General features: G+C 40.6%; 1 long non-coding RNA gene across 2 annotated transcripts; it reads right to left on the bottom strand.

The window, feature by feature from the left end:
- Window positions 1-304: 304 nt before the first annotated feature.
- LOC135560219 (uncharacterized) lies at window positions 305-24,904 on the bottom strand. 2 transcript variants are annotated; one of them, XR_010458805.1, is made up of 4 exons: window positions 24,188-24,904; window positions 15,982-16,451; window positions 4,221-4,690; window positions 305-957 (listed from the first exon to the last, which is right to left on the bottom strand). It is a non-coding gene; the product is annotated as an uncharacterized LOC135560219 (long non-coding RNA). The 2 variants fall into 2 exon arrangements; XR_010458804.1 differs by lacking the exons at window positions 305-957; window positions 4,221-4,690 and adding an exon at window positions 12,074-13,951 and having other exon boundaries at window positions 24,188-24,899.
- Window positions 24,905-26,139: the final 1,235 nt, after the last annotated feature.

Raw genomic sequence — 26,139 nt, forward strand, 5'->3', positions numbered from 1 at the left:
GATTGGCTCAAACGCATTAATTCCATACATTAATGTTTAACAAGGCACACCTGTTAATTGAAATGCATTCCAGGTGACTACCTCATGAAGCAGGTTTAGAGAATGCCAAGAGTATGCAAAGCTGTCATCAAGGCAACTGTCATCTAATTTTTTTTTTGATTTGGTTGGGTTTCATAATCCGACATACAGTAGTTTTTTTCTACTACTATGTAATTTTTAAGACTTTGAAGTATGACATTTGTGAAAATATATCGATGGTTAATGCGAAGGGATTGTGTAGATGTATATATAAACTCAGCAAAAAACAAAATGTCCTCTCACTCTCAAATGCATTTATTTTCAGCAAACTTAACATGTGTAAATATTTGTATGAACATAACAAGATTCAACAACTGAGACATAAACTGAATAAGTTCCACAGACATGTGACTAACAGAAATTGAATAATGTCTCCCTGAACAAAGGGGGTGTAAAAATCAAAGTAACAGTCAGTATCTGGTGTGGCCACCAGCTGCATTAAGTACTGCAGTACATCTCCTCCTCATGGACTGCACCAGACTAGTTCATGCTGTGAGATGTTACCCCACTCTTCCACCAAGGCACCTGCAAGTTCCAGGACATTTCTGGAGGAAATGGCCCTAGCCTTCACCCTCCGATCCAACAGGTCACAGACGTGCTCAATGGAATTGAGATCCGTGCTCTTCGCTGGCCATGGAAGAACACTGACATTCCTGTCTTGCAGAAAATCACGCACAGAATGAGCAGTATGGCTGGAGGCATTGTCATGCTGGAGGGTCATGTCAGGATGAGCCTGCAGGAAGGGTTCCAAATGAGAGAGGAGGATGCCTGCAATGACAGCAAGCTCAGTCCAATGATGCAAATCGATCCCGCTCCAAAGTACAGGCCTCGGTGTAACGCTCATTCCTTCGACGATAACCGCGAATCCGACCAGCACCCCTGGTGAGACAAAACCGCGACACGTCAGTGAAGTGCACTTTTTGCCAGCCCTGTCTGCTCCAGCAACTGTGGGTTTGAGTTGACTTTCAGTTGACCAAGGCCAGTGAGCATTGCTACATGGTGGATGTGCTCCACGCCATGTAGATGGACAAGACCAACTATGTCTACCTGACATTCTGGAAATCAATCCTGTCCGACATACAAGTTGTAGTGAAGTCAGCTGAGGGAGAGCAAACAGATCCTGTCCAGCTTTTGGACAATCTGGTACACCTCTTAAAATTAATGAGCAGCCTAGTAGTCAACCCTTTTGCAAAAATTGATGTCCTGAAGGATGCCATTGATGGACATCTCAGTCCATCACGATGCCTTGGGTACCTTTTCGAGAGCACGGTGTCCAACTCAGTCTTGCACCAGAGGACAAAAAGGTTATTCGTAGACAGTGCATCAACTACATTGTTGCTTTAAGCAAGGAGCTGCAAGCAAGGCTCCCAGACAACCTAGACGCCTTGCGAAACATGGCCTTGTTCAGTGTTAAGGAAAAGCTCAAGTACAGTAAAGGCACCCCTGAAATTATTAAAGTAGCTGAGCTACTGGGGTACTAATCGCAAACAATTGATCAAATTGTTTCCAAATGGAGAAACATCCATCTGTTTAGGTGGGACTCAACTGAAAATACAGTCGAGTTTTGGAGTGAAGTGAATAACTGCACAGACTCTTCCAGGTCAAATACATTTGAAGAACTGTGCAAAGCTGCACTCGCTGCCATCTCCTTGCCACACTCAAATGCGGAGGTTGAACGGCTGTTCAGCCAAATGAGTGTGGTTAAGTCAAGTCTATTAAGAAATAGAATGTCACTACACACTCAACTCCGTACTCCTGGTGCGGTACGGACTGAAGCTGGCTGGTGATACCTGTTACCAGCATAAACTACCAAGTGAAGTTCTGCAGCAGTTTGGCACCACAGCAACATACAACTTTTAGGCCACTCTATCCTCTTCTGCTGGTTCCAGCTCCATGACAATGCAGTTGGACAGTGTAGATGAAGAGGATTTCCTTGCCAATCTTTGATTCATCATATTTACAGTACGTATGCAAGGAGTGGACTTTCCGGAACTGGCGGAGACACACAGCTGATGGTGGCAGTGTGTACTGCAGTGTGAGTGAGAACAGTGGCAATACCTGGAGGACAGCATTGAGCAGCTAGACAGCCAAGCATCACAACAACCTGGAGAGATCTGAGAGAGATGCATGGTGCACACATCATTATTTAGTTAAGTTGCTTGTTCAAAAAGATAGCATATATACCTTGTTATTAGCTTGTACCTATAATTGTTGATCAGTTAGGTTGCATGTTAACTAACTACCAATACACTGCTTAAAAGTATAATTGTTCATAATGTGTAGGTTTACTAGTTAAAAGAAAATAAATCTAATGTAATTGTTCAATAGTTTGTAATGTGTAATTGTTCAATATTTCAATGTGTTGTGTTTAAAAATTAAAATATCTGATCATATAAAATGTGTTGTGTTTATATTACATTTAAAAAAGAAAATATGTGATAATAAACTAACACATGTCAAATCAGATTTATCACCGAGATGGCCAGTCAATTTGAGTAACGTTATTGTGTATTCTACGTAATGAAGCAGTTTTATGTTATTACGTAATGACCTCATCACTTAATGACATCACAACATAATTTAGCAACAAATCAACCTGCCTCTAGCAACTTCCCCTGAAAATTAGTTGGCAACACTGCTCAAATGGCCCTTTGTATTTGGCTGCGTGACTAAGTTACTCAAAACAAGAGAGGGAAAACACTGGCTTCTTCTTACATAAAACAAACAGACAGTGGAAATGAACAGGTTCAAGGCTTATACAGAGCATGTGCATAACAGAGTTTGTAATTTTCTGCCATACTATTACCAATGTGCCCTCTTGAGAATGAATGTTGAGAGATCTCGACTTAAAAACAAAATAGATTCACTGTTGCAATCGAAGTCATTCTAAAGGGAAGGTTTAACAGAGCAAATAAAGTGTGACCATATTTTATCACTCATCATCAATGAAGCCATTTAATCTCTCTGGGATAGGTGGGATGCAATCGTCTCACTTTGCCAATAGCCAGGGAAAATGCAGAACGCCATATTCAAATAAAATACTATAAAAATCAAACATTCATTAAATCACACATGTAAGCTACCACATTAAAGCTACACTCGTGAATCCAGCCAACATGTCAGATTTCAAAAAGGCTTTTCGGCGAAAGCATAAGATGCTATTATCTGATGATAGCACAACAGTAAAATATGAGAGAGTAGCATATTTCAACTCTGCAGGCGCGACACAAAACGCAGAAATAAAATATAAATCATGCATTACCTTTGACATGCTTCTTTTGTTGGCACTCCAATATGTCCCATAAACATCACAAATGGTCCTTTTATTCGATTAATTCCGTCCATATATATCCAAAATGTCAATTTATTTGGCGCGTTTGATCCAGAAAAACACTGGTTCCAACTTGACCAACGTCACTACAAAATATCTCAAAAGTTACCTGTAAACTTTGCCAAATATTTCAAACTACTTTTGTAATACAACTTTAGGTATTTTTAAACGTAAATGATCGATAAAATTTAAGATGGGATGATCTGTGTTCAATACAGGAAGACAACAAACTCAAGCATGCTTTCTTGTCTTGCGCAACTATCAAACAGTACACATAACGTGACACTTCTTCAAGATGGCCTATAGCATTTGCCAAGGACAGCTATTGCTTAAATTCAACCCAGAATTCAACTAAAAATAGACAAATCAATAGGCCTAGGGTTTCAAGCTGTGGTTAGAATGTAATGATAGTTAGTGATATTGAATTGAAGATCAACATTTGAAGAGATTTTGTGTGATGATCTTCATATTGTAGGTCATTTGGATGCCTTTGTGTTGTGACTAACAGGGAAGTGAATCTCTTTTTAGGGACTGTGTCTACCTGTGCCTTTTGAACAGTGGAACCAGCTTTGTGGCCGGTTTTGCGATCTTCTCTGTACTGGGCTTCATGGCTTATGAACAAGGGACAGACATCTCAACCGTGGCTGAATCAGGTGTCAAGTGTTGCAGCAGTGAGATATGAAATTAACAAATGCACAAACAAACAAATTAACATACCCTTGTAAGTTCTGCTTTGTTACAAGACAGTTGTCTTAGCATTTCAGGGATCTAACTATTCCCTCTGCCCCTGAGAGTTCAGTAATTAGTTTACCTGTATTGCTGCATACAGGTCCTGGCCTGGCATTCATCGCCTACGCTCGTGCCGTGGCCATGATGTCATTACCACAGCTTTGGGCCATCTTCTTCTTCATCATGATAATCCTACTGGGTTTAGACAGTGAGGTGTGTTAGAGTGGCTCTGAAGGTCTACGGAATATTTTCTTTGCGAAGGAATATTACATAACCTACAATAGATGCTGCAATCATCACTAAACTTTTGGATGTGAAACTGTGAATGAGTAGCTAGTATTTAAAAGAACAGAGTTTCCACTGAACTTCCCCATCATCTCTCCTTCAGTTTGTAGCTCTGGAGACTTTGGTGACAGCTATCTCAGACATGTATCCCTCCATCTTCCTAGTTGGCCATCGGCGTAAAATCCTTCTCCTCATCATCAGTGTGGGTAGCTTCTTCATTGGCCTGGTCATGGTCACAGAGGTGGGAGGTCATTTGAAGTCATCATTCTATAAGGATATAGGATATAAAATATAGAATTTCAAGGCCATCGTTATGACAGTAACGAGATATGATCAATAATGCACCTCCCAAGTGATCTGTTTCAACATATCCCTGTGTTTCAACATACCTCCTCGTCCCGCAGAAATGTTGGCAGCTGTTTGATAACTAATCATGCAGATGACTCTGCTTCTCTTCGTTATAATACAGTCAGTGTGTATCAGCTGGGTTTATGGTGAGTTAGCCCGGCTTACTCCCAGTGTCGCTTAGGGCCCGCAACTACTTTTGTTCAATGTCAGTCGTGGTCTCAACTTACTGTTAGTTAATATAGTATATATATATATATATATATATATATATATATATATATATATATATATATATATATATACATATATATGTATATATATACTTTTTTTTTTGTAGAATACACAATGTGAAATTTTGAAATGTGGAAGTGCACCCACAGTTTTCCTCTTGTTATGTCAGTCACTGACAGTCACCCAATTAGCCCATGTCAGCTACCATGTTATAGTTGGTTAGGTAAGTTAGTCTAGCCAGCTATCTAATCCTTGTATTATATTACAAACGTTCATGAAGGCATTTTCATGTAAGTTATTATTTAGTGTTACCACTATCATTGTAGCTTTTATGAAAACATAATAGTAAAATTAGTGCTACCAGGAATCCTTGGGATGTCCCTACCTTAAACCCTAACCTTAACCTTAACACCTACCCTTACCCTAACCCTTACCTTAACCATTTTAAATGTCAACTACAATGGAGTAGGAACATCCCAACGATCCCTGATAACAAGGAATAAAAGATCCTGCATGGCCCCATTCCATCAATCCCAGATAATCAATCACAGAAACCCTAATTGCAGGTCAGCTTCCCTCAGGATGTTTCTGTTCAAGTGTTTATGATGTTTTCCAAGTTGTTCCTCTAGCAGACATTGCCACTTTGGACATTGATGTGAAACGACACCTCGTTACTTTGGGATTATCAGGTTCTGACATGTTGGTCAAAAATGAGTTATTCACATCGCGTTGCTCTTTAGGTGGTCCTTTACGTGTGAGATGAGTCAAATTTACAAACACCTTTTTCTTGGTGCTTTAAGGTTCTATATGCAATCCAATCACACAATGTTGGGTTGTCAATAACAAATAATTGTACATAAGGTGATATACTTGAAAACAGGAGGACATCACAAATCAGTTCTGAGATCTGGTACTTAAAAGTACTCATTATGTCAAAACTATACATTTTGCAGATAGAACGTTATAGTCGTGAGTCCTTGATGATTGTTCACACCACAGGTTCTGGTTGTAACATGTACGCTGGGAGTCAGGAAGCAAGTTCAGGGAGTGAATTTAATAACTAAATGAACATAGAAGAAAACAAGAAAGACAGGTAGCGTACAGACATGAACACTGGAACAGAAACAATAACACCTGTGGAAGGAACCTAAGGGAGTGACAGATGTCCCTGGAGGGTGTGCGTCACCTGAGTGGGTTGATTCACTGTTGTGGCCATCCTGTCTGGGTTGGCGCCCCCCCCTTGGGTTGTGCCGTGGCGGAGATCTTTGTGGGCTATACTCAGCCTTGTCTCAGGATGGTAAGTTGGTGGTTGAAGATATCCCTCTAGTGGTGTGGGGGCTGTGCTTTGGCAAAGTGGGTGGGGTTATATCCTTCCTGTTTGGCCCTGTCCGGGGTGTCCTCGGATGGGGCCACAGTGTCTCCTGACCCCTCCTGTCTCAGCCTCCAGTATTTATGCTGCAGTAGTTTATATGTCGGGGGCTGGGGTCAGTTTGTTATATCTGGAGTACTTCTCCTGTCCTATTCGGTGTCCTGTGTGAATCTAAGTGTGCGTTCTCTAATTCTCTCCTTCTCTCTTTCTTTCTCTCTCTCGGAGGACCTGAGCCCTAGGACCATGCCCCAGGACCACCTGACATGATGACTCCTTGCTGTCCACAGTCCACCTGGCCATGCTGCTGTTCCAGTTTCAACTTCCACCTGACTGTGCTGCTGCTCCAGTTTCAACTGTTCTGCCTTATTATTATTCGACCATGCTTGTCATTTATGAACATTTGAACATCTTGGCCATGTTCTGTTATAATCTCCACCCGGCACAGCCAGAAGAGGACTGGCCACCCCACATAGCCTGGTTCCTCTCTAGGTTTCTTCCTAGGTTTATGCCTTTCTAGTGAGTTTTTCCTAGCCACCGTGCTTCTACACCTGCATTGCTTGCTGTTTGGGGTTTTAGGCTGGGTTTCTGTACAGCACTTTGAGATATCAGCTGATGTACGAAGGGCTATATAATTACATTTGATTTGATTTGATTTGATGTAGGGAAGGTAATCAAATCACATGTTATTTGTTACATGCGCCGAATCCAACAGTTGTAGTAGACCTTTCAGTGAAATGCTTACTTACAAGCCCTTCACCAACAATGCTTTAAGAAGTTATGGGGAAAAAAATACAAATAAGTGTTAAGTAAAAAATAGAAAATTAAAGTAACAACTCATTTAACAGCAGCAGCTAAAGAGCAAGCGGGGCACCAGTACAGAGTCAATGTGCGGGGACATCGTTTAGTCGAGGTAATTGAGGTAATATGTACATGTAGGTAGAGTTAAAGTGACTATGCATAGATTATAAACAGAGCAACAGCAGCGTTGCTAGGTCTAGGTAGCCCTTTGATTAGCTGTTTAGGAGTCACGGAGGTGATGAATTCCAGGTGACAGGTGTTTGTAATAATGAGCAGCCTGATGACCTAGAGAGCCGGACAGGGAGTATATGTGACAGTACCCCTCCCTGACGCATGACTTTAGCCGCAGGTCGCCAACCAGAGGGACGATCCCAGGGACCAGGAGGGGACCGGTCCTCTCTGCTGAGTCTTGGGAACCTGGGTGAGAGACTGGGTGATGCGCGGGAACTAGGAGAGCCAGCTAAAGCATGGAATCCTAACAAGCCGGCCAATGACCCGGACCTGACATAAAAATTTAAAAAGACACTGATGCTCCCCTTTGGTAAGGCATTATTCTGTAGCGTGTAGGCTAAGACTCGGGAAGCATGTTCCCGAAATTAACAAAACAAGAAACACAGGTAGCATACAGACATAAACTGGAACAGAAACACTAATGCCTGGGGAAGAAACCAAAAGAAGTGATAGATATAGGGAAGGTAATCAGGAAGGTGATGAAGTCCAGGTGAGTCTGATGAGGCGCTGGTGCGTGTAATGATGGTGATGGGTGTGTGTAATAATGAGCGTCAGAGAGAGAGTACATGTGACACTGGTCCTCTTTTTATATTACTTAGATTTTTTTCCCACCACTTTTTCAGAAGAATATCCATAAAATAAGCTCTTATTTCCTAAACAAAGAAATACAGGTACCTTAGACCAGTGTTTCCTAAACTCGGTCCTGGGGCCCACCCCTGGGTGCATATTTAGTTCTTTGCCATAGCACTACACAACTGAATCAAATAATAAAAGCTTGATGTTGGTGATTTGAATCAGCTGTGGGGGCACAGGACCGGGTTTGGGGAACCCTGGTTAGAGCTGTTGTCCAGGTTTCCTAATCTGGTGGTTTGAGAATGTTTACCTGGGTTTTGACAGACCAACTGTGTATTTGACAGACCAACTTTTAAACCCTTTTATTGACTGCTGTTTGAGTCCCTGTTGATATGTTTACTCCACAGGTGCAGACCGTCTGTACGATAATATAGAAGACATGATCGGTTATCGACCATCACCCATCATTAAGTACTGTTTGAAGTATGTCACTCCAGTCATCTGCACTGTAAGTTCATTCTTTACACCCCACCCTCAACAGCTAATTTTATTTTATTCTTTTTCCAATTGCAGTTATAGTAAACATGACGTTGATGTCACAGTAATACAAATAATTGACAGAAAACCTAAATGTTAAGTTGGCAATACAGAGAGATAGGCTTCAATTTGATGTGTATGTGTAACCTATGTAAAGTAGATAATCCTAACTTTATGTTCATTATAAATGCTTCTATAAAAACAAAGAGAGTCGCACACTCTATGTATAATCTCACTGTAATTTATTGAGTAAACCAAATCTTCAGGGTGATGTCATGAATGCTTGATCCAGGTTATGCAGACAAAACAGTGCAATTTGTGCAAACTAATGACTAGAGAGGGGTGTGTCATAGTTATGATTTTTAATTAGAATGAATTGCGTGACTTTTTAAAGACAATGAGAGAATATAGTAGATGTCATCGAGTGATTGATTATGCAACATGATAGCGCAGCTGTTCCTTTGAAGGAAAGCAAATGTTTGCAATAAAAATGTCCTGGTGATAATGTGTAGAAACCTTGTTGAACTGTTGAATGTGTCTGAACATTTGAAACAGTTAGGAATGTACGTGGTGAATGGGGGGGGCTGAGGTTGAAAAGTTTTAATGTGTCAAAAAGTGATTGATGAGCTATTTTTAGTGTCGGTGTTTATGCATTATTGTGGTCATTCTGTTCGGATGTTCTCACGCTATCGAGTGATTGCTTATATGACATGATAGTGCAGCTGTTCCTTTGAAGGAAAGCAAATGTTTGCAATAAAAATGTCCTGGTGATTGATGTGTTGTGACCTTGTTGAAATGCTGAATGTGTTTGAACATTTGAAACAGTTGGGAACTTATGTCATTAATAACCAGGGTGGCTATAGAGTGGGCAAAAGTTCAACACCCAGGAGTCAATGTCAAGTCTTTTGTATTTTTCGTAGCCTGAGAGAGGGAGAGAGAGGATCTATTACATAAAGTTTTCACAGACGCACACTATGTAACACATTATATTAATCATTCCCTAATAATTGGATGTCATTGTCTTTCATAACTGTTGCAATACAAAACATTGAAACACTGTTAAATATTTGTTACTTTGGTATACATTGATGGAAATGTTATACACTGCTCAAAAAAATAAAGGGAACACTTAAACAACACAATGTAACTCCAAGTCAATCACACTTCTGTGAAATCAAACTGTCCACTTAGAAAGAAACACTGATTGACAAAAAATTTCACATGCTGTTGTGCAAATGGAATAGACAACAGGTGGAAATTATAGGCAATTAGTAAGACACCCCCAATAAAGGAGTGGTTCTGCAGGTGGTGACCACAGACCACTTCTCAGTTACTATGCTTCCTGGCTGATGTTTTGGTCACTTTTGAACCCACTCAAGTGGCTCAGGTAGTGCAGCTCATCCAGGATGGCACATCAATGCGAGCTGTGGCAAGAAGGTTTGCTGTGTCTGTCAGCGTAGTGTCCAGAGCATGGAGGTGCTACCAGGAGACAGGCCAGTACATCAGGAGACGTGGAGGAGACCGTAGGAGGGCAACAACCCAGCAGCAGGACCGCTACCTCCACCTTTGTGCAAGGAGGAGCAGGAGGAGCACTGCCAGAGCCCTGCAAAATGACCTCCAGCAGGCCACAAATGTGCATGTGTCTGCTCAAACGGTCAGAAACAGACTCCATGAGGGTGATATGAGGGCCTGACGTCCACAGGTGGGGGTTGTGCTTACAGCCCAACACCGTGCAGGACGTTTGGGATTTGCCAGAGAACACTAAGATTGGCTTTCAAATCACCTCGCCCGCAGATGTCCTCTCACAATGAAAAGCCAGGCAGGGATGTTCCACCCAGGGCGTGTTCGATCTGACAGAGAGCAAGTCTTATCTTAAGTCATTCTCTCAAGTGAAATGCAGGAGAAAATGGCTTAAGATGGTTTTGTCATTGTGTCCCAGACATGAAGGACACAAAACACCTAGAATCGGTCTAGGGTACATGTTTTCTATAGTTTATCTGTGTTAGACATGACACAGGACTAGTCTAACCCTTTCTTATACTCAGACAAACGTACCCCAGAAATTACTTATTCATATTACAAGGGGCTCACAAGCTAACTCCATAAATTCACTACAAAAATACCCAAATGTTTAAACTTTTCAAACTCAGGCGTCCCCCACACACTACATAAAATCCCAACTGTTTCAAATGTTCAGACACATTCAACAGTTCAACAAGGTCTCTACACATTATCACCAGGACATTTTTATTGCAAACATTTGCTTAACTTCAAAGGAACAGCTGCGCTATCATGTTACATAAACACTCACTCGATAGCGTGAAAACATCCGGGCAGGATGACCATAAAAGGGTATAAACACATGACACTAAAAAATAGCTCATCAATCACTTTTTGACACATTCCGTCTAATATATTCTCTCTACAGATCACAGCATATTGAATATATTAAACATTGTTATCATTAGCACTAGCATAGGATTAACATTAACATACATTACTGTTTAATTTAACTTCACCTATACAGTAGCACTGAAACGTTTGAACACACCTACTCATTCAAGGGTTTGGAATAACACAAATGGAATCATGTAGTTCTCTCAACCAGCTTCGTGAGGAACGCTCCTTTTCACACCTCCTCCTCCATGCTTCACGGTGGGAACAACACATGCTGAGATCATCCGTTCACCTACTGTGCATCTCACAAAGACACAGAGGTTGAAACCAAAAATCTCAAATTTGGACTCAGATACAGATTTCCACTGGTCTAATGTCCATTACTCATGTTTCTTGGTCCAATCAAGTCTCTTCTTCTTCTTGGTGTCCTGTAGTAGTGGTTTCTTTGCAGCAATTTGACCATGCAGGCCTGATTCAAGTAGTCTCCTCTGAGCAGTTGATGTTGATATGTGTCTGTTAATTGTGAAGCATTTATTTGGGCTGCAATCTGAGGTGCAGTTAACTCTAATGAACTTGTCCTTTGCAGCAGTGGTAACTCTGGGTCTTCCTTTCCTGTGGCGGTCCTCATGAGAGCCAGTTTCATCATAGGACTTGATGTTTTTTGCAACTGCTCTCAAAGAAACCTTCAAAGTTCTTGAAATTTTCCGCGCTGTCTGACCTTCATGTCTTGAAGTAATGATGGACTGTCATTTCTCTTTGCTTATTTGAGCTGTTCTTAAAATCTTATGGACTTGGTCTTTAACCAAATAGGGCTATCTTCTGTATACTACCCCTACTTGTCACAACACAACTGATTGGCTCAAACGCATTAATTCCATACATTAATGTTTAACAAGGCACACCTGTTAATTGAAATGCATTCCAGGTGACTACCTCATGAAGCAGGTTTAGAGAATGCCAAGAGTATGCAAAGCTGTCATCAAGGCAACTGTCATCTAATTTTTTTTTTTGATTTGGTTGGGTTTCATAATCCGACATACAGTAGTTTTTTCTACTACTATGTAATTTTTAAGACTTTGAAGTATGACATTTGTGAAAATATATCGATGGTTAATGCGAAGGGATTGTGTAGATGTATATATAAACTCAGCAAAAAACAAAATGTCCTCTCACTCTCAAATGCATTTATTTTCAGCAAACTTAACATGTGTAAATATTTGTATGAACATAACAAGATTCAACAACTGAGACATAAACTGAATAAGTTCCACAGACATGTGACTAACAGAAATGGAATAATGTCTCCCTGAACAAAGGGGGTGTAAAAATCAAAGTAACAGTCAGTATCTGGTGTGGCCACCAGCTGCATTAAGTACTGCAGTACATCTCCTCCTCATGGACTGCACCAGACTAGTTCATGCTGTGAGATGTTACCCCACTCTTCCACCAAGGCACCTGCAAGTTCCAGGACATTTCTGGAGGAAATGGCCCTAGCCTTCACCCTCCGATCCAACAGGTCACAGACGTGCTCAATGGAATTGAGATCCGTGCTCTTCGCTGGCCATGGAAGAACACTGACATTCCTGTCTTGCAGAAAATCACGCACAGAATGAGCAGTATGGCTGGAGGCATTGTCATGCTGGAGGGTCATGTCAGGATGAGCCTGCAGGAAGGGTTCCAAATGAGAGAGGAGGATGCCTGCAATGACAGCAAGCTCAGTCCAATGATGCAAATCGATCCCGCTCCAAAGTACAGGCCTCGGTGTAACGCTCATTCCTTCGATGATAACCGCGAATCCGACCAGCACCCCTGGTGAGACAAAACCGCGACACGTCAGTGAAGTGCACTTTTTGCCAGCCCTGTCTGCTCCAGCAACTGTGGGTTTGAGTTGACTTTCAGTTGACCAAGGCCAGTGAGCATTGCTACATGGTGGATGTGCTCCACGCCATGTAGATGGACAAGACCAACTATGTCTACCTGACATTCTGGAAATCAATCCTGTCCGACATACAAGTTGTAGTGAAGTCAGCTGAGGGAGAGCAAACAGATCCTGTCCAGCTTTTGGACAATCTGGTACACCTCTTAAAATTAATGAGCAGCCTAGTAGTCAACCCTATTGCAAAAATTGATGTCCTGAAGGATGCCATTGATGGACATCTCAGTCCATCACGATGCCTTGGGTACCTTTTCGAGAGCACGGTGTCCAACTCAGTCTTGCGCCAGAGGACAAAAAGGTTATTTGTAGACAGTGCATCAACTACATTGTTGCTTTAAGCAAGGAGCTGCAAGCAAGGCTCCCAGACAACCTAGACGCCTTGCGAAACATGGCCTTGTTCAGTGTTAAGGAAAAGCTCAAGTACAATAAAGGCACCCCTGAAATTATTAAAGTAGCTGAGCTACTGGGGTACTAATCGCAAACAATTGATCAAATTGTTTCCAAATGGAGAAACATCCATCTGTTTAGGTGGGACTCAACTGAAAATACAGTCGAGTTTTGGAGTGAAGTGAATAACTACACAGACTCTTCCAGGTCAAATACATTTGAAGAACTGTGCAAAGCTGCACTCGCTGCCATCTCCTTGCCACACTCAAATGCGGAGGTTGAACGGCTGTTCAGCCAAATGAGTGTGGTTAAGTCAAGTCTATTAAGAAATAGAATGTCACTACACACTCAACTCCGTACTCCTGGTGCGGTACGGACTGAAGCTGGCTGGTGATACCTGTTACCAGCATAAACTACCAAGTGAAGTTCTGCAGCAGTTTGGCACCACAGCAACATACAACTTTTAGGCCACTCTATCCTCTTCTGCTGGTTCCAGCTCCATGACAATGCAGTTGGACAGTGTAGATGAAGAGGATTTCCTTGCCAATCTTTGATTCATCATATTTACAGTACGTATGCAAGGAGTGGACTTTCCGGAACTGGCGGAGACACACAGCTGATGGTGGCAGTGTGTACTGCAGTGTGAGTGAGAACAGTGGCAATACCTGGAGGACAGCATTGAGCAGCTAGACAGCCAAGCATCACAACAACCTGGAGAGATCTGGAGAGAGATGCATGGTGCACACATCATTATTTAGTTAAGTTGCTTGTTCAAAAAGATAGCATATATACCTTGTTATTAGCTTGTACCTATAATTGTTGATCAGTTAGGTTGCATGTTAACTAACTACCAATACACTGCTTAAAAGTATAATTGTTCATAATGTGTAGGTTTACTAGTTAAAAAGAAAATAAATCTAATGTAATTGTTCAATAGTTTGTAATGTGTAATTGTTCAATATTTCAATGTGTTGTGTTTAAAAATTAAAATATCTGATCATATAAAATGTGTTGTGTTTATATTACATTTAAAAAAGAAAATATGTGATAATAAACTAACACATGTCAAATCAGATTTATCACCGAGATGGCCAGTCAATTTGAGTAACGTTATTGTGTATTCTACGTAATGAAGCAGTTTTATGTTATTACGTAATGACCTCATCACTTAATGACATCACAACATAATTTAGCAACAAATCAACCTGCCTCTAGCAACTTCCCCTGAAAATTAGTTGGCAACACTGCTCAAATGGCCCTTTGTATTTGGCTGCGTGACTAAGTTACTCAAAACAAGAGAGGGAAAACACTGGCTTCTTCTTACATAAAACAAACAGACAGTGGAAATGAACAGGTTCAAGGCTTATACAGAGCATGTGCATAACAGAGTTTGTAATTTTCTGCCATACTATTACCAATGTGCCCTCTTGAGAATGAATGTTGAGAGATCTCGACTTAAAAACAAAATAGATTCACTGTTGCAATCGAAGTCATTCTAAAGGGAAGGTTTAACAGAGCAAATAAAGTGTGACCATATTTTATCACTCATCATCAATGAAGCCATTTAATCTCTCTGGGATAGGTGGGATGCAATCGTCTCACTTTGCCAATAGCCAGGGAAAATGCAGAACGCCATATTCAAATAAAATACTATAAAAATCAAACATTCATTAAATCACACATGTAAGCTACCACATTAAAGCTACACTCGTGAATCCAGCCAACATGTCAGATTTCAAAAAGGCTTTTCGGCGAAAGCATAAGATGCTATTATCTGATGATAGCACAACAGTAAAATATGAGAGAGTAGCATATTTCAACTCTGCAGGCGCGACACAAAACGCAGAAATAAAATATAAATCATGCATTACCTTTGACATGCTTCTTTTGTTGGCACTCCAATATGTCCCATAAACATCACAAATGGTCCTTTTATTCGATTAATTCCGTCCATATATATCCAAAATGTCAATTTATTTGGCGCGTTTGATCCAGAAAAACACTGGTTCCAACTTGACCAACGTCACTACAAAATATCTCAAAAGTTACCTGTAAACTTTGCCAAATATTTCAAACTACTTTTGTAATACAACTTTAGGTATTTTTAAACGTAAATGATCGATAAAATTTAAGATGGGATGATCTGTGTTCAATACAGGAAGACAACAAACTCAAGCATGCTTTCTTGTCTTGCGCAACTATCAAACAGTACACATAACGTGACACTTCTTCAAGATGGCCTATAGCATTTGCCAAGGACAGCTATTGCTTAAATTCAACCCAGAATTCAACTAAAAATAGACAAATCAATAGGCCTAGGGTTTCAAGCTGTGGTTAGAATGTAATGATAGTTAGTGATATTGAATTGAAGATCAACATTTGAAGAGATTTTGTGTGATGATCTTCATATTGTAGGTCATTTGGATGCCTTTGTGTTGTGACTAACAGGGAAGTGAATCTCTTTTTAGGGACTGTGTCTACCTGTGCCTTTTGAACAGTGGAACCAGCTTTGTGGCCGGTTTTGCGATCTTCTCTGTACTGGGCTTCATGGCTTATGAACAAGGGACAGACATCTCAACCGTGGCTGAATCAGGTGTCAAGTGTTGCAGCAGTGAGATATGAAATTAACAAATGCACAAACAAACAAATTAACATACCCTTGTAAGTTCTGCTTTGTTACAAGACAGTTGTCTTAGCATTTCAGGGATCTAACTATTCCCTCTGCCCCTGAGAGTTCAGTAATTAGTTTACCTGTATTGCTGCATACAGGTCCTGGCCTGGCATTCATCGCCTACCCTCGTGCCGTGGCCATGATGTCATTACCACAGCTTTGGGCCATCTTCTTCTTCATCATGATAATCCTACTGGGTTTAGACAGTGAGGTGTGTTAGAGTGGCCCTGAAGGTCTACGGAATATTTTCTTTGCGAAGGAATATTACATAACCTACAATAGATGCTGCAATCATCACTAAACTTTTGGATGTGAAACTGTGAATGAGTAGCTAGTATTTAAAAGAACAGAGTTTCCACTGAACTTCCCCATCATCTCTCCTTCAGTTTGTAGCTCTGGAGACTTTGGTGACAGCTATCTCAGACATGTATCCCTCCATCTTCCTAGTTGGCCATCGGCGTAAAATCCTTCTCCTCATCATCAGTGTGGGTAGCTTCTTCATTGGCCTGGTCATGGTCACAGAGGTGGGAGGTCATTTGAAGTCATCATTCTATAAGGATATAGGATATAAAATATAGAATTTCAAGGCCATCGTTATGACAGTAACGAGATATGATCAATAATGCACCTCCCAAGTGATCTGTTTCAACATATCCCTGTGTTTCAACATACCTCCTCGTCCCGCAGAAATGTTGGCAGCTGTTTGATAACTAATCATGCAGATGACTCTGCTTCTCTTCGTTATAATACAGTCAGTGTGTATCAGCTGGGTTTATGGTGAGTTAGCCCGGCTTACTCCCAGTGTCGCTTAGGGCCCGCAACTACTTTTGTTCAATGTCAGTCGTGGTCTCAACTTACTGTTAGTTAATATAGTATATATATATATATATATATATATATATATATATATATATATATACATATATATGTATATATATGTATATATATACTTTTTTTTTTTGTAGAATACACAATGTGAAATTTTGAAATGTGGAAGTGCACCCACAGTTTTCCTCTTGTTATGTCAGTCACTGACAGTCACCCAATTAGCCCATGTCAGCTACCATGTTATAGTTGGTTAGGTAAGTTAGTCTAGCCAGCTATCTAATCCTTGTATTATATTACAAACGTTTATGAAGGCATTTTCATGTAAGTTATTATTTAGTGTTACCACTATCATTGTAGCTTTTATGAAAACATAATAGTAAAATTAGTGCTACCAGGAATCCTTGGGATGTCCCTACCTTAAACCCTAACCTTAACCTTAACACCTACCCTTACCCTAACCCTTACCTTAACCATTTTAAATGTCAACTACAATGGAGTAGGAACATCCCAACGATCCCTGATAACAAGGAATAAAAGATCCTGCATGGCCCCATTCCATCAATCCCAGATAATCAATCACAGAAACCCTAATTGCAGGTCAGCTTCCCTCAGGATGTTTCTGTTCAAGTGTTTATGATGTTTTCCAAGTTGTTCCTCTAGCAGACATTGCCACTTTGGACATTGATGTGAAACGACACCTCGTTACTTTGGGATTATCAGGTTCTGACATGTTGGTCAAAAATGAGTTATTCACATCGCGTTGCTCTTTAGGTGGTCCTTTACGTGTGAGATGAGTCAAATTTACAAACACCTTTTTTCTTGGTGCTTTAAGGTTCTATATGCAATCCAATCACACAATGTTGGGTTGTCAATAACAAATAATTGTACATAAGGTGATATACTTGAAAACAGGAGGACATCACAAATCAGTTCTGAGATCTGGTACTTAAAAGTACTCATTATGTCAAAACTATACATTTTGCAGATAGAACGTTATAGTCGTGAGTCCTTGATGATTGTTCACACCACAGGTTCTGGTTGTAACATGTACGCTGGGAGTCAGAAAGCAAGTTCAGGGAGTGAATTTAATAACTAAATGAACATAGAAGAAAACAAGAAAGACAGGTAGCGTACAGACATGAACACTGGAACAGAAACAATAACACCTGTGGAAGGAACCTAAGGGAGTGACAGATGTAGGGAAGGTAATTAAATCACATGTTATTTGTTACATGCGCCGAATCCAACAGTTGTAGTAGACCTTTCAGTGAAATGCTTACTTACAAGCCCTTCACCAACAATGCTTTAAGAAGTTATGGGGAAAAAAATACAAATAAGTGTTAAGTAAAAAATAGAAAATTAAAGTAACAACTAATTTAACAGCAGCAGCTAAAGAGCAAGCGGGGCACCAGTACAGAGTCAATGTGCGGGGACATCGTTTAGTCGAGGTAATTGAGGTAATATGTACATGTAGGTAGAGTTAAAGTGACTATGCATAGATTATAAACAGAGCAACAGCAGCGTTGCTAGGTCTAGGTAGCCCTTTGATTAGCTGTTTAGGAGTCACGGAGGTGATGAATTCCAGGTGACAGGTGTTTGTAATAATGAGCAGCCTGATGACCTAGAGAGCCGGACAGGGAGTATATGTGACAGTACCCCCTCCCTGACGCATGACTTTAGCCGCAGGTCGCCAACCAGAGGGACGATCCCAGGGACCAGGAGGGGACCGGTCCTCTCTGCTGAGTCTTGGGAACCTGGGTGAGAGACTGGGTGATGCGCGGGAACTAGGAGAGCCAGCTAAAGCATGGAATCCTAACAAGCCGGCCAATGACCCGGACCCGACATAAAAATTTAAAAAGACACTGATGCTCCCCTTTGGTAAGGCATTATTCTGTAGCGTGTAGGCTAAGACTCGGGAAGCATGTTCCCGAAATTAACAAAACAAGAAACACAGGTAGCATACAGACATAAACTGGAACAGAAACACTAATGCCTGGGGAAGAAACCAAAAGAAGTGATAGATATAGGGAAGTTAATCAGGAAGGTGATGAAGTCCAGGTGAGTCTGATGAGGCGCTGGTGCGTGTAATGATGGTGATGGGTGTGTGTAATAATGAGCGTCGGAGAGAGAGTACATGTGACACTGGTCCTCTTTTTATATTACTTAGATTTTTTTCCCACCACTTTTTCAGAAGAATATCCATAAAATAAGCTCTTATTTCCTAAACAAATAAATACAGGTACCTTAGACCAGTGTTTCCTAAACTTGGTCCTGGGGCCCACCCCTGGGTGCATATTTAGTTCTTTGCCATAGCACTACACAACTGAATCAAATAATAAAAGCTTGATGTTGGTGATTTGAATCAGCTGTGGGGGCACAGGACCGGGTTTGGGGAACCCTGGTTAGAGCTGTTGTCCAGGTTTCCTAATCTGGTGGTTTGAGAATGTTTACCTGGGTTTTTGACAGACCAACTGTGTATTTGACAGACCAACTTTTAAACCCTTTTATTGACTGCTGTTTGAGTCCCTGTTGATATGTTTACTCCACAGGTGCAGACCGTCTGTACGATAATATAGAAGACATGATCGGTTATCGACCATCACCCATCATTAAGTACTGTTTGAAGTATGTCACTCCAGTCATCTGCACTGTAAGTTCATTCTTTACACCCCACCCTCAACAGCTAATTTTATTTTATTATTTTTCCAATTGCAGTTATAGTAAACATGACGTTGATGTCACAGTAATACAAATAATTGACAGAAAACCTAAATGTTAAGTTGGCAATACAGAGAGATAGGCTTCAATTTGATGTGTATGTGTAACCTATGTAAAGTAGATAATCCTAACTTTATGTTCATTATAAATGCTTCTATAAAAACAAAGAGAGTCGCACACTCTATGTATAATCTCACTGTAATTTATTGAGTAAACCAAATCTTCAGGGTGATGTCATGAATGCTTGATCCAGGTTATGCAGACAAAACAGTGCAATTTGTGCAAACTAATGACTAGAGAGGGTGTGTCATAGTTATGATTTTTAATTAGAATGAATTGCGTGACTTTTTAAAGACAATGAGAGAATATAGTAGATGTCATCGAGTGATTGATTATGCAACATGATAGCGCAGCTGTTCCTTTGAAGGAAAGCAAATGTTTGCAATAAAAATGTCCTGGTGATAATGTGTAGAAACCTTGTTGAACTGTTGAATGTGTCTGAACATTTGAAACAGTTAGGAATGTACGTGGTGAATGGGGGGGGCTGAGGTTGAAAAGTTTTAATGTGTCAAAAAGTGATTGATGAGCTATTTTTAGTGTCGGTGTTTATGCATTATTGTGGTCATTCTGTTCGGATGTTCTCACGCTATCGAGTGATTGCTTATATGACATGATAGTGCAGCTGTTCCTTTGAAGGAAAGCAAATGTTTGCAATAAAAATGTCCTGGTGATTGATGTGTTGTGACCTTGTTGAAATGCTGAATGTGTTTGAACATTTGAAACAGTTGGGAACTTATGTCATTAATAACCAGGGTGGCTATAGAGTGGGCAAAAGTTCAACACCCAGGAGTCAATGTCAAGTCTTTTGTATTTTTCGTAGCCTGAGAGAGGGAGAGAGAGGATCTATTACATAAAGTTTTCACAGACGCACACTATGTAACACATTATATTAATCATTCCCTAATAATTGGATGTCATTGTCTTTCATAACTGTTGCAATACAAAACATTGAAACACTGTTAAATATTTGTTACTTTGGTATACATTGATGGAAATGTTATACACTGCTCAAAAAAATAAAGGGAACACTTAAACAACACAATGTAACTCCAAGTCAATCACACTTCTGTGAAATCAAACTGTCCACTTAGAAAGAAACACTGATTGACAAAAAATTTCACATGCTGTTGTGCAAATGGAATAGACAACAGGTGGAAATTATAGGCAATTAGTAAGACACCCCAATAAAGGAGTGGTTCTGCAGGTGGTGACCACAGACCACTTCTCAGTTACTATGCTTCCTGGCTGATGTTTTGGTCACTTTTGAACCCACTCAAGTGGCTCAGGTAGTGCAGCTCATCCAGGATGGCACATCAATGCGAGCTGTGGCAAGAAGGTTTGCTGTGTCTGTCAGCGTAGTGTCCAGAGCATGGAGGTGCTACCAGGAGACAGGCCAGTACATCAGGAGACGTGGAGGAGACCGTAGGAGGGCAACAACCCAGCAGCAGGACCGCTACCTCCACCTTTGTGCAAGGAGGAGCAGGAGGAGCACTGCCAGAGCCCTGCAAAATGACCTCCAGCAGGCCACAAATGTGCATGTGTCTGCTCAAACGGTCAGAAACAGACTCCATGAGGGTGATATGAGGGCCTGACGTCCACAGGTGGGGGTTGTGCTTACAGCCCAACACCGTGCAGGACGTTTGGGATTTGCCAGAGAACACTAAGATTGGCTTTCAAATCACCTCGCCCGCAGATGTCCTCTCACAATGAAAAGCCAGGCAGGGATGTTCCACCCAGGGCGTGTTCGATCTGACAGAGAGCAAGTCTTATCTTAAGTCATTCTCTCAAGTGAAATGCAGGAGAAAATGGCTTAAGATGGTTTTGTCATTGTGTCCCAGACATGAAGGACACAAAACACCTAGAATCGGTCTAGGGTACATGTTTTCTATAGTTTATCTGTGTTAGACATGACACAGGACTAGTCTAACCCTTTCTTATACTCAGACAAACGTACCCCAGAAATTACTTATTCATATACAAGGGGCTCACAAGCTAACTCCATAAATTCACTACAAAAATACCCAAATGTTTAAACTTTTCAAACTCAGGCGTCCCCCACACACTACATAAAATCCCAACTGTTTCAAATGTTCAGACACATTCAACAGTTCAACAAGGTCTCTACACATTATCACCAGGACATTTTTATTGCAAACATTTGCTTAACTTCAAAGGAACAGCTGCGCTATCATGTTACATAAACACTCACTCGATAGCGTGAAAACATCCGGGCAGGATGACCATAAAAGGGTATAAACACATGACACTAAAAAATAGCTCATCAATCACTTTTTGACACATTCCGTCTAATATATTCTCTCTACAGATCACAGCATATTGAATATATTAAACATTGTTATCATTAGCACTAGCATAGGATTAACATTAACATACATTACTGTTTAATTTAACTTCACCTATACAGTAGCACTGAAACGTTTGAACACACCTACTCATTCAAGGGTTTGGAATAACACAAATGGAATCATGTAGTTCTCTCAACCAGCTTCGTGAGGAACGCTCCTTTTCACACCTCCTCCTCCATGCTTCACGGTGGGAACAACACATGCTGAGATCATCCGTTCACCTACTGTGCATCTCACAAAGACACAGAGGTTGAAACCAAAAATCTCAAATTTGGACTCAGATACAGATTTCCACTGGTCTAATGTCCATTACTCATGTTTCTTGGTCCAATCAAGTCTCTTCTTCTTCTTGGTGTCCTGTAGTAGTGGTTTCTTTGCAGCAATTTGACCATGCAGGCCTGATTCAAGTAGTCTCCTCTGAGCAGTTGATGTTGATATGTGTCTGTTAATTGTGAAGCATTTATTTGGGCTGCAATCTGAGGTGCAGTTAACTCTAATGAACTTGTCCTTTGCAGCAGTGGTAACTCTGGGTCTTCCTTTCCTGTGGCGGTCCTCATGAGAGCCAGTTTCATCATAGGACTTGATGTTTTTTGCAACTGCTCTCAAAGAAACCTTCAAAGTTCTTGAAATTTTCCGCGCTGTCTGACCTTCATGTCTTGAAGTAATGATGGACTGTCATTTCTCTTTGCTTATTTGAGCTGTTCTTAAAATCTTATGGACTTGGTCTTTAACCAAATAGGGCTATCTTCTGTATACTACCCCTACTTGTCACAACACAACTGATTGGCTCAAACGCATTAATTCCATACATTAATGTTTAACAAGGCACACCTGTTAATTGAAATGCATTCCAGGTGACTACCTCATGAAGCAGGTTTAGAGAATGCCAAGAGTATGCAAAGCTGTCATCAAGGCAACTGTCATCTAATTTTTTTGATTTGGTTGGGTTTCATAATCCGACATACAGTAGTTTTTTTCTACTACTATGTAATTTTTTAAGACTTTGAAGTATGACATTTGTGAAAATATATCGATGGTTAATGCGAAGGGATTGTGTAGATGTATATATAAACTCAGCAAAAAACAAAATGTCCTCTCACTCTCAAATGCATTTATTTTCAGCAAACTTAACATGTGTAAATATTTGTATGAACATAACAAGATTCAACAACTGAGACATAAACTGAATAAGTTCCACAGACATGTGACTAACAGAAATGGAATAATGTCTCCCTGAACAAAGGGGGTGTAAAAATCAAAGTAACAGTCAGTATCTGGTGTGGCCACCAGCTGCATTAAGTACTGCAGTACATCTCCTCCTCATGGACTGCACCAGACTAGTTCATGCTGTGAGATGTTACCCCACTCTTCCACCAAGGCACCTGCAAGTTCCAGGACATTTCTGGAGGAAATGGCCCTAGCCTTCACCCTCCGATCCAACAGGTCACAGACGTGCTCAATGGAATTGAGATCCGTGCTCTTCGCTGGCCATGGAAGAACACTGACATTCCTGTCTTGCAGAAAATCACGCACAGAATGAGCAGTATGGCTGGAGGCATTGTCATGCTGGAGGGTCATGTCAGGATGAGCCTGCAGGAAGGGTTCCAAATGATTTCAAATATTTGATTGCCAAATATTTCAAACTACTTTTGTAATACAACTTTAGGTATTTTTAAACGTAAATGATCGATAAAATTTAAATTAAAATTTGTTCAATACAGGAAGACAACAAACTCAAGCATGCTTTCTTGTCTTGCGCAACTATCAAACAGTACACATAACGTGACACTTCTTCAAGATGGCCTATAGCATTTGCCAAGGACAGCTATTGCTTAAATTCAACCCAGAATTCAACTAAAAATAGACAAATCAATAGGCCTAGGGTTTCAAGCTGTGGTTAGAATGTAATGATAGTTAGTGATATTGAATTGAAGATCAACATTTGAAGAGATTTTGTGTGATGATCTTCATATTGTAGGTCATTTGGATGCCTTTGTGTTGTGACTAACAGGGAAGTGAATCTCTTTTTAGGGACTGTGTCTACCTGTGCCTTTTGAACAGTGGAACCAGCTTTGTGGCCGGTTTTGCGATCTTCTCTGTACTGGGCTTCATGGCTTATGAACAAGGGACAGACATCTCAACCGTGGCTGAATCAGGTGTCAAGTGTTGCAGCAGTGAGATATGAAATTAACAAATGCACAAACAAACAAATTAACATACCCTTGTAAGTTCTGCTTTGTTACAAGACAGTTGTCTTAGCATTTCAGGGATCTAACTATTCCCTCTGCCCCTGAGAGTTCAGTAATTAGTTTACCTGTATTGCTGCATACAGGTCCTGGCCTGGCATTCATCGCCTACCCTCGTGCCGTGGCCATGATGTCATTACCACAGCTTTGGGCCATCTTCTTCTTCATCATGATAATCCTACTGGGTTTAGACAGTGAGGTGTGTTAGAGTGGCCCTGAAGGTCTACGGAATATTTTCTTTGCGAAGGAATATTACATAACCTACAATAGATGCTGCAATCATCACTAAACTTTTGGATGTGAAACTGTGAATGAGTAGCTAGTATTTAAAAGAACAGAGTTTCCACTGAACTTCCCCATCATCTCTCCTTCAGTTTGTAGCTCTGGAGACTTTGGTGACAGCTATCTCAGACATGTATCCTCCATCTTCCTAGTTGACCATCGGCGTAAAATCCTTCTCCTCATCATCAGTGTGGGTAGCTTCTTCATTGGCCTGGTCATGGTCACAGAGGTGGGAGGTCATTTGAAGTCATCATTCTATAAGGATATAGGATATAAAATATAGAATTTCAAGGCCATCGTTATGACAGTAACGAGATATGATCAATAATGCACCTCCCAAGTGATCTGTTTCAACATATCCCTGTGTTTCAACATACCTCCTCGTCCCGCAGAAATGTTGGCAGCTGTTTGATAACTAATCATGCAGATGACTCTGCTTCTCTTCGTTATAATACAGTCAGTGTGTATCAGCTGGGTTTATGGTGAGTTAGCCCGGCTTACTCCCAGTGTCGCTTAGGGCCCGCAACTACTTTTGTTCAATGTCAGTCGTGGTCTCAACTTACTGTTAGTTAATATAGTATATATATATATATATATACATATATATGTATATATATGTATATATATACTTTTTTTTGTTGTAGAATACACAATGTGAAATTTTGAAATGTGGAAGTGCACCCACAGTTTTCCTCTTGTTATGTCAGTCACTGACAGTCACCCAATTAGCCCATGTCAGCTACCATGTTATAGTTGGTTAGGTAAGTTAGTCTAGCCAGCTATCTAATCCTTGTATTATATTACAAACGTTCATGAAGGCATTTTCATGTAAGTTATTATTTAGTGTTACCACTATCATTGTAGCTTTTATGAAAACATAATAGTAAAATTAGTGCTACCAGGAATCCTTGGGATGTCCCTACCTTAAACCCTAACCTTAACCTTAACACCTACCCTTACCCTAACCCTTACCTTAACCATTTTAAATGTCAACTACAATGGAGTAGGAACATCCCAACGATCCCTGATAACAAGGAATAAAAGATCCTGCATGGCCCCATTCCATCAATCCCAGATAATCAATCACAGAAACCCTAATTGCAGGTCAGCTTCCCTCAGGATGTTTCTGTTCAAGTGTTTATGATGTTTTCCAAGTTGTTCCTCTAGCAGACATTGCCACTTTGGACATTGATGTGAAACGACACCTCGTTACTTTGGGATTATCAGGTTCTGACATGTTGGTCAAAAATGAGTTATTCACATCGCGTTGCTCTTTAGGTGGTCCTTTACGTGTGAGATGAGTCAAATTTACAAACTCCTTTTTTCTTGGTGCTTTAAGGTTCTATATGCAATCCAATCACACAATGTTGGGTTGTCAATAACAAATAATTGTACATAAGGTGATATACTTGAAAACAGGAGGACATCACAAATCAGTTCTGAGATCTGGTACTTAAAAGTACTCATTATGTCAAAACTATACATTTTGCAGATAGAACGTTATAGTCCTGAGTCCTTGATGATTGTTCACACCACAGGTTCTGGTTGTAACATGTACGCTGGGAGTCAGGAAGCAAGTTCAGGGAGTGAATTTAATAACTAAATGAACATAGAAGAAAACAAGAAAGACAGGTAGCGTACAGACATGAACACTGGAACAGAAACAATAACACCTGTGGAAGGAACCTAAGGGAGTGACAGATGTCCCTGGAGGGTGTGCGTCACCTGAGTGGGTTGA

The sequence above is a fragment of the Oncorhynchus nerka genome, linkage group LG15 (assembly GCF_034236695.1).
Source record: "Oncorhynchus nerka isolate Pitt River linkage group LG15, Oner_Uvic_2.0, whole genome shotgun sequence".
NCBI classification, from domain to species: Eukaryota; Metazoa; Chordata; class Actinopteri; order Salmoniformes; family Salmonidae; genus Oncorhynchus; species Oncorhynchus nerka.